The following is a 12,801-nucleotide window of genomic DNA, read 5'->3' as shown; positions in this document are numbered from 1 at the left end:
TTCTGTGTATAAATAAATCTTTAAAAAAAAATAAAAAAGGAAACAGATTTACTCTCTAAACAACTTTCCTATATATCATACAGCAGTGGTTTGCTGTAGTCATGGTGTACATTACATCCCTAGTACTTATTTATCTTGTAACTGGAAATTTGTACCTTTTCACCACCTCCCCCAACTTCTGCCTATGACAACTACAAGTCTGATCCTTTTTTCTATGAGCTGTTGTTTTTTTCTTAATATTCCACATATAAGTGAGATATAGTATTTGTCAGACTTATTTTCACTTAGCCTAATGTCTTCCAGGTCTATCCATGTTGCAAATGGAAGCATTTCCTCCATTGAGAATCATATTGCATCATATATAAAGACATATACCACAATGTCTTTATCCATTCATTGATCAAAGTTTGCTTTCATGTTCTGACTATCAGAAGTAAAGAAGCAATGAACATGGGGGTACAGATAAATTTTTGAGTTAGAATTTTCATTTCCTTGGGATACATTGCCAGAAGTAGAATTGCTGGGTAGTTCCATTTTAATTTTTGAGGATCCTCCAAACTGTTTTCCATCGTGTCTGCAACAGTTACTGTCCCACCAGCAGTGCACAGGGCTCGCTTTTCTCCACATGGATGCCAACATTATTTGTCTTTTTGATGATAGCCATTCTAACAGGTGTGAGGTGATGTATCGTGACTTTAATTTGCATTTCCCTAATGACTAGTAAAGCTGAATATCTCTTCATGTACCTGTTGCAAAAAATCTGTTCAGGTCCTTTGCCCATATTATTGATTTTTTTTTGTTGTTATTTAGTTGTATGAGTTTCTTATACACTTAGAATATTAGTCCCTTAAGAGATAATTTACACATATTTTTCCCATTCAATAGATTGTGTTTTTACTTTGTTGATGGCTTCAGCTTTTGCTGTACAGAAGCTTTTTATTTCAGTGTAGTCCCACTTGTTTTTTATTTTGTAGCTTCTGCTTTGAGTGTCATATCCAAAAAAAAAAAAAAATCACTGCCAAGATCCATGTCACGGAGCTTTTTTTTCTATTTCCTTCTAGGAGTTTCATGGTCTCACATTTAAGTCTTTAGTGCTTTTCTGAGTCTTTTTTTTTTTTTGGAGTGGTGTCAAATAGGGGTGTTTCATTCTTTCACATTTGAATAACCAATTATTCCAGCACCACTGTGCTGAACAGGCTGTCTTTTCACCACTGAGTATTCTATTTAACTTCCAGGTTCTCTGGTCCATTGGTCTATGGAAGTCCATACTGTTTTGTTTGTTTTTTTTAAGATTGATTTATTTATGGATTGATTGATTGATTTATACAAGCACTGGGTGCAGTCAGAAGCGCGGGAGGGTGAGAGAATTCACCAGAGCCAGAGCAGGGAGCAGAACAGGCAGAAGGACCGAAGTACACTGCTGAGGGGAGCAGCGGGCGGCAGGAGAGGTCTGCGTGCCATGTGGGACCCTCGCCGGGCAGCCGGGGATGGAACCGGTGCTGCAGAGGCTGCGGACAGCTCAGCCACCCAGCACTCAACCGCTGCGTCACCGGGGAGGCCCCATACTGTTGTTTTTTTTTTAAAAGATTTATTTATTTATGCATACAGGAACTGGAGTACAGGCCAGAGATGCGGGGGTGGGAGTCGGGGGTGAGAGGATTCACCAGAGACAGAGAGGGGAACAGAACAGGCAGACTGACCGAAATACACTGTTCCGAGGGGAGCAGCGGGCGTGGTAGGAGAGGTGTGCTGCGCCATGTGGGTTTCTCCCTGGCCGGCTGGGATGGAACTCATGCTGCAGAGACTGCGTTTTGCTTCATTGTGCGGTGCTTAACCCCTTGCACCACCAGGGAGGCCCCCCGGTCCATACTGTTTTTGATGATGATGACGCCTTTATGCGATAACTCAAAATTCAGAAGTGTGATGCCTCCTGTATTGTTTCTTTTCAAGATTTCCTTGGCTGTTCTAGGTCTTTTCTCGCTGCACATAAATTTTTTCAACTTATGTAAAAAGTGCTGTTGGAATCTTGGTAGGGATTGCACTGAATTTGTGGGTAGTTTTTGGTAGTATTGCTATTTTAGCAATATTCCTCTAATTCATGAACTCAGGATATGTCTTTGGTTTCTTTCACCAATGACTTGTGGTTTACAGAATAGAGGTCTTTCACCTCCTTGGTTAAGTTTATTCCTAAGTTTTGTATTGTTTGTGCCAAAGTAATAATAACTGCTGCGCCTGAGAAAATGTATGCCTGTTTTTTATTTCTATCGCATTTTGTATCAGATTATTATTTACGGTGGCTTTATCTTAGGTGAGGAAACATGTAGATATTGTAGGTTACATAAAGCAATTGGTTTATTTAAAGCCTTCTTTTTGGTCCTGTGTAATCCTTCTTTCAATATTATTTCAGTTACATGTGGTGCATAAGAATGCCGTCAAGTTAGAAAGCTTTGAGGATATAGCAGCTAAAGGAAGATGGTTTGACTGCAATAGGAATAATTTTAAGCAGAAAATAATCTTACCAAATTTAAACAATGCACTGTATTTTAGAATGAAATGATAGGCTATTACAGAATTATTTAAGAAAGTGGGGGTCAATGTTGAGTAAGATAAACAATGTTAAACATACAAGATTGTTAAGAATATATTTCAAGGGCCTCCCCGGTGGCGCAGCCATTGAACGCTGGGTTGCCAGGGTCCCACATGGTGCGCAGACCTCTCCTGCCACCCGCTGCTCCCCTCAGCAGTGTACTTTGGTCCTTCTGCCTGCTCTGCTCCCCGCTCTGGCTCTGGTGAATTCTCTCACCCTCCCGCACTTCTGACTGTACCCAGTGCTTGTATAGATATCTAGATAGATATCTAGGTAGATAGATAGATAGATAAATAGATAAATAGATAGATAAGATCAGGACTGAGATCTGTTTGCTCCTTGATGGAGGTCTGGTGGGCTTCACTTTCTATCTCTTCCTCATCCCAAGAATGAAGCCACTGCAGTAGGTGCCATCTGTACGTGCTTCTGAGGGAAATGTACTCAATAAGAGATTGATTCACACCAGGTTCGCAGACCTCCAAGGTTAACTATAATCAATCACCCAGCAACACTGGACACTGTGAAGCCACATGACTGCAACTATTAGTGGGAACTGGGCCTCCAAGTTTACCTTCACTGAAAGAAAAATGCTGTTGGTGTACACAGAGGACACGCTATATCTAGGAATGTATGAAGACTGTCCTCAATTAAATTCATGTTACTGATGCTAAAAGCTAATATCTCAATGGCTTTCATTTCCATGACAGCAACATTGCTGAAAGTGACATTGGCAGCCATTCTAGAATAAAAGACCCGCCGCCTTTGCAGAGGACGGCGAGGCCGTGGAGCTGTAGCGGCCACAGAGCAGGACGCGCGCGTGTCGGGGGCCCCCGGCGAGGCGGAGAGGACGCGCCCTCGCGCCGTTTCCCGCGGGTTTCCCAGCCCCTGGGCCGCGGGGCCGCTTCCCGCCCGGCGGGGCCGCGTGCGAGGCCCGAGGGAGCCGCGAGGCCCGAGGGAGCCACGCGCCGGCCACCCGCTCCCGGCCCGGCCCTGCCCGCGCGGCGCCGCCCGTCACGTGCGCGACCCCGTGCCCGGGCCCACGTCAGCGCAGCCCGCGTTCTCGCGCCCATCACACTGGCCGGCCCGGCTTCCAGAACGCCCGCCAGCCGCCCGCCTCGACGCCGCAGGCCGCGGCGCCATCATGGGCGGCTACCTGAGCCGGCTGCTGAGCCGCGCCAAGACCGCGCTGCTGCCCCGCGCCGGCCCGAGCCCCGGCCCGCGCCGCCGGCCCGCCTTCCGCCGCCTGGAGGCCGAGCCGTGCCCGGTCGTCTACCTGCCGCCCGAGCCCTGGCTGCGCTCGCAGCCGCTGCCCACGCTGCCGCCCGACGGCGACTACGCCGTCCTCCTCGGGGCCGCGGGCCCCGACGCCTGCCTGCGCCCGCCGGGCGCGCCCGCCGGCGGCGCCGAGGGGCTCGACGTGGCGCTGCAGGCCCAGGTCTTCGCCCAGCAGTGGCAGTGGAAGGCCCGCTGCCCGCGGCGCGGCCGCAACCAGGTGACGCTGAAGATCGCGCGGCTGCAGCACCGGCCCAGCGCGTCCCTCGGCGCGCCGCGGCCCGACCCCAGGGCCCGGGAGGCGCGGCTGCAGTGGGCGCTCGCGCGGCGCTGCCACAAGTGCAGGCAGGGCGGCGGCGGGCCGCTGTGGTTCCGGAGCGCCAGGGCCAGCGGGAGCGCCGAGCCGCGGCCCTCCGCCTTCCGGCCGCTGTGGCGCGACGGCGTGCTGGCCACCTTCGTGCCCAGACCCGGGCCCCTGCGGCCAGGCCCGCCCGGCGCCGCCGACCCCGCCGCCGGCAGGAGGAGGCTGGCGCCGCGCCGGGCCACCAGCCCCCCGCGGGTGCTCATCAGGCCTCTGCAGGAACACCGCCGGCCGGGGACGCCGCCCGAACGCCCCGCGCCCTGACGCGCTGCAGCCCCTGGACTGCCCCCCGCACTTCTCTGGACGCCTGGCCCCTGCGCTCGCCCTTGCCAGTCTGACCCCGTCTCCCCCGACCCAGGCCCTGCCCCTCTGCCCTGCAGGCCCTGCCCCTCTGCCCTGCAGACCCCGCTCCAGCACACCTGGTTGCTGTCAAAGCCTCGGCTTCTTCCTGCCCACCGCCCCGCCATTCCAAACCCCCCTGCGGAAGGTGCTTCCCCGACCACTTCACGTCTCCAGTTGATCCGCATTTGCAATAACAACGGTGGCTTTATCACCCCAGAGCGTGTCCTCGTCTTTCTCGGAACGATTCACACGTTGCGGTCTCCCCCCCTGACACCCTGAACATTTGGGCCCACATTTTCTTTGCTGTGTTGCGTGCTGTCCTCTGCATTAGGGTTTGAGCAGAAGAAGCCTCTGGCCTCTAGGTGCCACAGGCATGCCCACCCTGAGAAAATAAAAGTGTCTCCAGTGATTGTCAGAAGCCCCAGGGAGGGGTGGGGGTACAAGGGGGTATGGTGGGGTAGGGTCAAACCACACTGGTGGAGAACCCCTGAGGGACAGCGACCTCTGCTGGCAGACACAGCCCAGCTTGGTCTCCCAGGAAACACACTTTTACAATATAGATAATTCAGAAGAACACCCTGCTTCTGGAGACCCCAGCGAGGCCCAGCTGAATACGAAATAGACACACAAACATTCAGACAACCGAACAGAGAAGACTCTAGTATGCAAAGACTCCTGGTTATAGCGTAGATGGGGTAGCCAGCAGGAAAGGTAAGTATACGAAGAGTTGGCACTAGGAAGAACGTAACATGAAGACTGATTGTGCAGATTTCAGGAGTTCGCCAAAGGCTACAAGCTCCTTCCATTACAGATCATGCACAAGCAGTGTGACTTCTTACAAGTGGGACGACAGTGAGTGTCCTCCAGGGTTTGCACAAAATAAGAAATCAATCAGCCAAGAAGCACTTATTGTACTAAACATGTCCTTTAAAAGTATTTTCATGTAATAAATAAGCTGAGATGCCATTAGCACTGCTGAACAGCAAAGCTGTATTTTCCAGATTTTACATTTAGATGGGCTTGACTGCACCAATTGTTTTAACCAAGTGGCTTCTTTAAGCACAGCAGTGCAACGAGGTTAAATGCCTACTCCTTGCATCAAGTGTGGGGAGCCTGGGCTGAAGGTAATTCTCTAAGACTTGGCTCCACTGCTATTTCTCATCAATGGCGCCAAACACGGCCAACTGCATCCAAGGGGTGTAAGAATCGGGCTCTTGTTACTGGAATCAAAAGGACTAAATAGGAGCTGGGCTGCTGTTTTACTGGCACAAGACCCTTAATCCCCTTACTGTGGGCACAACGGCAAGTTGTTCCTTTCAGATCACAAGACTTATCCTGGAAGAATTAGGCAGAGGAAGAAATCCATTCCATGCCCGCCGAGCTCAGAAAGAGAATACTATGCCTGAGTTAGACTTCCACCTCTTGGTAAAAATGAGAAATTACCCTTAAATAAACAATTTAATTCACCAAATGTTTTACCATTAAAAAAAAAATCCCTGTGCAGCTATTTCACTAAATCTGGCGTCCATCTCATTGTAGAACTTAAAACATCTGGTTGATATCTTCAACCAAAGTCCCATGAAAACTTCAAGTTAACCTGACCTATTGAAACCAGAACCTTCTCTCACGACATCTTTTCATCCATCTTCTATTCTTAATACACACACACACACACACACGCACACACATACACGTACACACACACGGGAGGGGGGATGCACACAGAGTAAATAAGAAGCAAGCATTTCCTATCAACAAATGTACCAAATTACTTCACAGAAGTTGCCTTGTTTCCATCACTGCTAATCTGCCCATCATTTTTACCAGAGTCAGCGTGTTGGGTGTGAGACCTGTGCAGCCACAGGCCCCAGCCCTTCAGAAGCGCCTACCCTTAGTGTAATGCACTGCATTTCATCAGGCACTCGGCCCTGACATGCCCTAGCCCTCTTGACTTGCACAGGCCCAAGCACACAATACCACAGGGGAGTGCTGTACAGAGGAACCACAGCACTCGGTTTTTCCCTCTATGCTTCCACCTGATGTCTCACATTAACTGCAGCCCCAGGCACATAGTAGGTTTTCAACAGCAGTTACTTCATTCTGTGGACCCAAGCCCAGCAAATGCAGTTCATCAGGTGAACCTGCGTAGACCACAGGGAGGAGAGAGCTAGGGTGTCCTACCCTCGCCCCTGGGGGCTCTGCCAGTTGCCTCCCCTCCCTGACAGCCTCTGTAGCAGACGGCAGAGCTTTGTGGTCACTTCTCCCAATCGGAGAGTTCAAGCCCATCTAACCCTAATCTCATCAGAACCTTCTTCCTGCCTGGAGCGTGGAGCTTCTCCCTCCAGCAGTGCCAGCCAGAGTGGCCTCCATCTTTGTCCCTGCCCCACTTCCTCCCACACCTGCCCTGCAACACCCCTCACCACCAAACTTCATTCTTGCTCATTTAGGGCTGGGACAGGGGTTGGAGAGAGGGCAGGAAGGGGAACAGCAATATACTTTCATTGGTCAGGGCTCTCTGGTGCCCTTTTCCTGCTAGCAACCCTCTGCCCTGGGAGGGGCGCCCTCATGTTCTCCATGCAGAGTGTACTGTGGGCCTTTGAGCCCCTCTGGGGCCCCTGACTGTACCTCCCCCTGACAGGGAATGTCCTCTGGCCTACTTCTTCCAACTCACCCTCCACTCTGCCTCCTGGATGCACTTCCCGTCTGGCTCTAAAGCCTCCTCTTTGCCCAACCGGCGGTGAGTGGATTCTGCCACTTTCCGTCGCTTCCACTGGGCCCCAGGAAGACAGTCAACTGCAGGCTGCTCCCAGGCTGCCCGGTGCCCGCAGTCATAGGCTCTCACACTGGCGGGCGGAGGGCAGGAGCAGCACATCCATCCTTCCAGCACTTCCTGCCAAGAGCGACGCCTGCCTGGAACATTTTCCCTGTTCCTGGCTCCTTCTTAACTCACTCCATGCTGCAATGGCATCCTGCGGGAAGTCCTGCCTGCCTGGAACATTTTCCCTGTTCCTGGCTCCTTCTTAACTCAGTCCATGCTGCGATGGCATCCTGCGGGAAGTCCTGCCCTAGTCACTCCACATAAAGCCCCCACCCCACCCGTCCTTGTGGAGGGCAGTCAGTTCTTGCCCTTCATACATGGTTGTCCCCAATCTCTCCGGTGGTCAACAGGCACAATGAGCAGCATTCCCCAAGAACACTCAAGAGTCAAGCAGGTTCCCCAATTGGGGCTTGGGATGTTTTGGGCACCATAGGCCTTGAACCCCCTGTCTGTCATCTATGTCATTTGTGACCTTCAGTTTATTGCTGCTTTTTGGTGACTCTTTAGCCTACAATCATTCCCTCCCACACCTCTTACAGCCACTCTGTGTAGATGTGAGATTCCAGGGACAGGGAAACTTACTGTCAAAATATAATTTCAGCACAAATCCCTTAGAGCCTCCCCACCTATCAGTAGGCCAAATCAGAACCCCCACTGGGTCTGAACATTCTGGTTAGTGAAAACCAGAGTAAATGTTTCCTGTCAGTAAGATCTATTTTGCTCAGCAGATGGACTGTTAGAACTCACTTACGTTGCAGTGAAATTCTTCCCTGAGCATCAAGAACTGGCTTTAGGCAGGCTCCCCTATCCTGCTATAGTAACTTCAGCCAGTGACTTGTTGAATTAGCTAAAATACAACCGAAATCCACATCTTCGTTTTAGTGAATAATTTGAAGATCCTCTTTCTCCCAAGAGACTTCCATCAATATCAGGAAAAATAAGTTTGAGGGTTTTTCTCCCTTGGGTCCCCTCCTCTGCTTCATGAGCTGAAATGTAGAACAATTATCACATCTACAGACTTAAAACACAAGAAAGACCATTGCTGACCAGGGATCAACACACAGGAGGCTCGGTAACAACGCTGAGATGGGGAAGCCTGCTCAAGTGTGGGTGAAAAATGACACGCTTATACCATGTGAAAATGAAGCTGCTAACCAGCTCTCCTTGAAGCATGAGTTGAAGTTGTTTTTCAGATGTTGGGGATAATTTGACGTTTCATTCATTTTCTTAAATCCAGGTGTATGAGCTGGCTGGTGATGGGCAGGGGTGGTGTCTGGGTTACAGAACAAAGCCCCCAGCTATTTATATCAGAACAGAATAGACTCAGTCCTTCAGCACACTGAGGAAGCAACCATGCATTGTTGGCAAGTATTACAGGATTGAAATCTTGTGCATTGGATGTAGTATATTTCTACTAGGGCATTCAAACCCTTTCAAAGAGATGGGCTCCTTGCAGAAATGGAACTGAAGTGTAACACTTAAGAGAGAGTAAGGAAAGAGTCGTTAAAGCTGAATATTATCCTACTCTACGGCCTACAATTTCCCTCCTAGGTAGATACCTAAGAAAAAGAAAGTATGTGCAAAATCCATGAACAAGAACGTTTATAGGAATTTAACTATCTGTTATGCATACATTGACCCATAATTGGTGCTCAATAAATATGTGAAATTGAATTAAACACATTTTTATATCCCACATGGGAAGTCACAGACCAAGTGACAATTAGTAGTTGTTTATATTTATCTATCAGCTTGGATTTCTAAACTATACTATAGATAATACACTTTAAGCAAAACCATTGTATTAACCATTTCCATATTAATCCAGTATAATTTTAATAATACATCAGAATATGGTCTTTAGGACTAACTAATTATCTTATTAAGAGATTTATACAGAAGGGCCTCCCCTGGTGGCGCAGTGGTTGAGTGTTGGGCTGGGAGGCTTCCCGCAGCCTCTGCAGCGCTGGTTTGTTCCCCTGCCGCCGGGGAGGGTCCCACACACACACACACACACACACACAAAAAAAAAAAATTGGTAAAAAAAAAAGAGATTTATACAGAAGAGCCCTCAGTGTTATTAGAATATAATTTTTTCTTAATGAACATGCAGATGTCTCACTAACTATTTGATCTCCCACACCGATCTGGTACTAAGTCTACATTAAAAGCATTTTCTTGGAAAGGGAATGTTTTTTGGTCAGGCTGAAGGTCTGGCATTTGTATAAGCTCATAGTTAATGATACAGGAGCGTGTCCTCCTTGGGACTCTCTGTCATGGTGGGAATGCTCTTCAGCTGGGCTGTCCAACAGGGCAAATGCTAGACCTAGGTGGCTTGGGGGCAGTTGAAAGAGCAGTAGATGATGACAAAATATGTTAAAAAAAAATAGTAGAGCCCAATCAATGCTAACATTTAATACAACTGGAAACCAAAAAAACAGTTACAAGTATTTGGCCCCAAATATTACTGAAGGTTAATCACAATCATCATATAGATGGCTTCTTTCCAAACTTACAAAACAGTCAGAGGCTCAACTTCTAAGCCTTGACACATCTGCAAATTTAGAAAAAATAGTGAGTTCTTTAAAGCAAAGACTTGTCAGTCAGATAACAGAAAACTTAATCTATTTTTAAGTTTCAAGGTGACATACACCATTCACAGAATTGAAAATGAATAGTCGTCACCAGAAAAGAACAACCCCCTTCCATTTAAAGCTGCCTTAACAATTCTGTGACCCGGATTAGAATATCAGAGAAACAAGCTAGCCACCACCTAAAAGGTTTAATGATTAACCCCCATCATTTGGGTTAATACTGTGATGGAAGCAGCCCATCTCCTGTCAGTTATTTATGAAAATCTGTTTGGAAAACAGATTAGTTGTCCTTCCCAAACTCTACCTGCAAAGAATGTTTCCTCTGCTGACTCAAAGCAGGAATCCTCCCCCAACCCTGGTGTTGTCTGGGAAGAGTCCTCCCTGGTGGATTTGTCTGGAACCTTCCTTCTTTGCAGGGCTCAAATACCTGGCTCACAGATAAGTTATCTTAATTGGGGAAACAAACATCACTCCTCTGTCTGTCTGTGTCCCTGCCCCTGCCCCTCCAAAATGCCTCACCTGACTCACACCTCTGCAGGGAAACAAACACCTGAGGGGAGCTTGCAGCTCAGAGGGAATGGACGTGGTCAGCCCTGAGGTCTGGCGCTTGTGCAAAAGCAAGGTTCACCGTGTAGACCAAACTGTCCACTGGAACATTCTGTGCTGATGGACATGTTCTCCTCTGCACTGTTCAACATGGTGGCCACTAGGCAGAGGTGCTGGGGACCCCTGAAATGGGGCCAGTGGCACTGAGAAACGAACTGTCAATTCAGTTCAGGGAAGCAGACACTGGGCCAGCGAGGGCCTTGGTCCGGCCGGTGGTAGGATGGGAGTCAGGAGCTGCCTACCACGAACAGGCTTTGCTGGGAAATGTCTCCGACCCTGCAAACAACACCTCACGGCCGCTGCTGGTATTCATCTCCCTCTGGAGGAAACCGAGAGCTGGCAGTGATACCGGAATTGTCAGGCCTAGTCTCCCAGCCAGGAACGGATTCCAGGCTGCAGGGCAGCGCTGAGCCCCAGCTGCTAGACCCCCCACAGGTTGGTGTCTCAGGAAGCCTCAGCAGGAACTTCGCAGATGCTCAGGCCAGCAAACGAGAAGCGCAGGTTTGTTTAGAAGAAAAAGTTTATTGAGGAGAAAAAGAACAGAAATAAAGTGGGACTCCCAGGCCAGGGAACCAGGCCTGGGAGGGGCAAGGAAGCCAAAGTGGAGTCGTGTCTCAGGGAATATAGACCTTTTTTTTCCTCATTATTCTAAAGCTCCACCAGTCTCTTTGTGATTGGTCAGTTCTCGGCTGTCTCACTTAATTTGCTACTGAGTGGGAGATCTTCACATTCCTTATCTAGCAGGTCTGTCTTTCCCCATTTGTTACATCTTTATCTTTATGGTCTAGCCCTCCCGGTGAGCATCTTTACACTTTATCTTATCATCTGAAGAAAACCAGGACCATCCTTAACAAGATTATCTGTGGTGCTAGGATGTTTGTTTTTCCCAGTGGAATTGGTTTCATTTCCTTGCTTGTCCTTATCTCTGAAGCCTCCCTAAATTCTTCAGAGGTCCCCTCCTGCACTGTCCCTAAAACTGCCTAATAACCCTAGCTTGCCCTGTCTCAGCAGCAAGGCACTGGTGGCCACAGGGCGGTGGAGTGGGTGTCAGGCCCCCAGCTGGTGACTGACACTTGAACCCCGTCTCCACCCTGAACCGCACCGCGCCTAGGTCATCACTGGTCCAAACAGAAATTGCCCCGAAGCCTCAGCCGTGCTCTGGGCATTCCCAGAACGAGTGGAAGAGACTCTTCCCCCTAGTGGGCTTGCTCCAGAGGCCTCTGGAAGCTTCCCAGCGGGGCCACGTCAGGGCTTTCCTTGCCACCACGCTGCCTCTTCGCGAATTCGGTTCCCCAATCCCACCTCCTTGCTTGAAAACCAGGAACGGAAAAATGACACCAGAGGATTCTGATGTTCAACAGAACATTTGGATTTTTGAAGCAAAAAGAAAAAGGCAACAACACTCCAGCAACACTCCGAGGGCCCGCCGTACCCTTGGTAGCCCAGGTAGCCCGTTTCCCTTCAGCAGCTCCACCCGAGGAAGCGCTTTCTCCTGCCCTCCCTTCGCCCCCAAGGGCAGGCCCAGGAAAAGCTGCACCAGAGGGGGAGGCAGCCCAATCTTAGCCCCCTCACTGCAGCAATTGCAAGATGCGGTGAAGTGGAAATTTCCTAGAAGGAAGACCTCCCCTAACCAACCCTTGAAAACAGTCAGGCTGGATGCAGTTATCTGGGGAAAGGCTGGACTAGATAAAGCCAGCCGGGAAGGAAAAGCCACCAGGTGGGGATGATAACGAAGCCCAGTGATTTCTTCCTTGGAAGAACAAAGCCATGGCAGAGACAGGAATCGGATGAGCTTTCCTGGAGTCTCACACCTCGCCAGAGCACCCACTCTCTCTCCTTTGCTTTCACTTTGTCACTTGTGAAGACAGTAAAAAGCGGTTCTAGTGGGTGTAAGCCAATCATGTGAAAAGAGGAGAAAACCTCTTCTTTTGAATTGTGATTTAGCAATGTTTGATGCATCATTTTTTAGAGCTGGAAAAAGAGCAGTGTTCGTGCTTTATACATAACACAGAGGGGCAAAAAGGAAAGGTAGCAATCCCCCAGTACCCATGGCCACTGCTAATGTTTTCTGAATACTTGAAACATATTTGGAACTTCCTTTGGTGCGTGTGAGAGTACAGTTAGGTTGCGTCTTAAAAACCAAACTGGGGGCCTTCCCTGGTGGCTCAGGGTGTTGAGTGCAGAGCTATGAAGCTGTTAGTGTCCTTTGAGGTGCCAGTTC

This window comes from Talpa occidentalis, unplaced genomic scaffold, assembly GCF_014898055.3.
Source record: "Talpa occidentalis isolate TD23 unplaced genomic scaffold, MPIMG_talOcc4v2.1 talOcc4.15, whole genome shotgun sequence".
In the NCBI taxonomy this organism is placed as follows: domain Eukaryota; kingdom Metazoa; phylum Chordata; class Mammalia; order Eulipotyphla; family Talpidae; genus Talpa; species Talpa occidentalis.
Note: the sequence above shows the minus strand (reverse complement) of the source record.